We start from the raw sequence: 2276 nt of genomic DNA on the forward strand, positions 1-2276 counted from the left end.
TTGATTACACCCAGATAACAGTGCCAGTACCACACCAGTAGACTGGTTATGGTTATTAGGCTTTATGGCTAGGTTGACCATTGATTGATTTTCTCCCATAGTAGCTTAATATCCTCCAGAGCTATGGGGGTTAAATGTCAGGTAGCAGACTTCCAGGTCAGTTCCTGCTCCATTGCTCTGAGTCCTATGTCTGAAGTATGTCCTGCCTTCAGCAGCAGGGTCTTATCTTCCAGTTTGGGGATATAATCAAGAGCTCTGGCAATAGCCTGTGTTATTTGGGGAGTCTCTTGGACCACAGTGACCAACCACTCAAAGGGAGGTCTCTCCTGTCTTGCTGACACTTCTGTTCCTTGCCATACAGCCCCCAGGTATACATATAGACAAATAATCAGGCACCGTATATGCATTTCTCTTTTGTTCTTTTAATGGACTTACGAGAATGTTAGCTCTTCTTTCAATTGGAGTGTATCTTATGCATTTATTTTTAAAAGTCAAACTTTGTCTTTTTTTGCTTCAACATCAGTATTTTCTATGTACAAAATATCCATTCACTGATCTCCTGTCCTGACACCTAGCCTATTTGTACAAACATAAACTTATTGCTTAGATTGATACTTTTTTTGGTTGTGTAATTTCCATTTGACCATTATATATGTCTTCTTGTCTTTGATGAAGTTCTTTATATTTCCTACTATTTTGGAATCTCTTTTACCCAGTATTTGTATAAATAATATTACCAAAAATTACTTACTACCCCCTTTCCCTTTAGAGAAGAGAGTTCTGATATGCAAATATAGTGTCTTTTGTTACAGTTCTGCAAGTGTCTGAAACTCTTTACACTTTTCTTTCAGTGCAATTTCTCTTTGCTTTTATTGCTCTGATTCACTAATTATTTCCTCAGTCCTCTACAATATCAAGCTAATGAAGGTTTTCTTCCAATTTACAGTTGACCTTTGAAATCCTGGAATTTCCAATTGGTTCTTTCTTTAAGAGAGAAAAATATGGAAGGTTTCATGAATTATCACATCATCCCTGTGCAAGGATCATGCTAATCTCTATATGATTCTAATTTTAATGTACGTGCTGCCAAAGTGAGCACTCCTCTTTATAGCTTACATTTGCTTCCTATGACTTCTTATATTTTTCTTTTTGTATGTTTAAGTTTTATTTTGTTTGGTCTTCATTTATCTTTTATTTTTTTGTATATGACTGTTTTGCATGCATGTGAATGCACCACGTGTGCAGTGCCTGTAGAGGCCAGAGGTGGTATCAAATTCCCTGGAACTGGAGTTATGGACAGTTGTTAACAGCCATATGAGTGCTGGGAAGTGAACTCGGGTCCTCTTGAAAAGCAGCCTGTGCCCTTAACTACTGAGCCATGTCTCTAGCCTGTATGTTTGGTCTTTGAGACAGAGTATCATGTAGGCCAGGCTGTCCTTGAATTCACTGTGTAGCTGATGATGAACTTGAACACCTGACCTCTACTTCCTGAATGTTGAGCTTTTACATATGAGTCACTATGCTGGTTTTATATGGTGCTGGGGATAGAACATCATCTATGCTAAGCAAGCACTCTATCAACTGAGCTGCATCCTCAGCTCAGTTTCTTCACACGTTTTAAGCAAGTTATGATTTGTTTGTTGAAAAAAAATATATTGGCTGCTTTACAGTCATTATCAGACAATTTCTATCTGTTCCGTATTACTTCTGTGCCATATTACTGATGATTCTAATTTATTATTTGAGTTGAGAAACCTTCTGATTCTTGGTATGATCATTGACATTTTGAGAACGTTGGGCATTGTTGTACAAGACTGAATATTTAAATGTTATGCCTACCTGTCATTGCTCCCATCACATATCACATTGTTACAGAAACCCAATCTCAAACACATAAATAGCTGAGTGTGGGTCAAGTATTGCATATCAAACCACAGCTGAGTAGAGCATTTCTCTTGGGCTGTTGTGCATAGGACTGATGGATGATGGAGCTGCTGCCAAGTTTATGGTTCTTTGTTGGAAGAGGATGAAGCTGGTTCAAACATTTTTGTCATAGGAGATTATTTTTCTCTCTCTCTCCACTGTTTGGCTAGAAATGGAGGGTTTTCCTTATATCTTTTTGTTTGCTCCACTGGCATTTTGGGTTCATCCGTGGGTACATGAGCCCAAAGGGAAACCTAAGAAACTCATCAGTGTGTGGGTCCTCAGGCAATGAGGTCCCTAGCTGATTTGACTTTACCTCTGAATTTCAAGCTTCTCTGTGTTTCATAGGACTT

The 2276-nt window shown here is 38.4% G+C and overlaps 1 non-coding gene across 1 annotated transcript; it reads right to left on the reverse strand.

Moving 5' to 3' along the window:
* Positions 1-995: 995 nt before the first annotated feature.
* On the reverse strand, positions 996-1099 carry LOC115072726. The gene has a single exon (XR_003851750.1). It is a non-coding gene; the product is annotated as a U6 spliceosomal RNA (small nuclear RNA).
* Between the last annotated feature and the right edge of the window lie 1177 nt (positions 1100-2276).

The sequence above is a fragment of the Nannospalax galili genome, unplaced genomic scaffold (genome assembly GCF_000622305.1).
Source record: "Nannospalax galili isolate Female #2095 unplaced genomic scaffold, S.galili_v1.0 scaffold2752, whole genome shotgun sequence".
Taxonomy (NCBI): Eukaryota; Metazoa; Chordata; class Mammalia; order Rodentia; family Spalacidae; genus Nannospalax; species Nannospalax galili.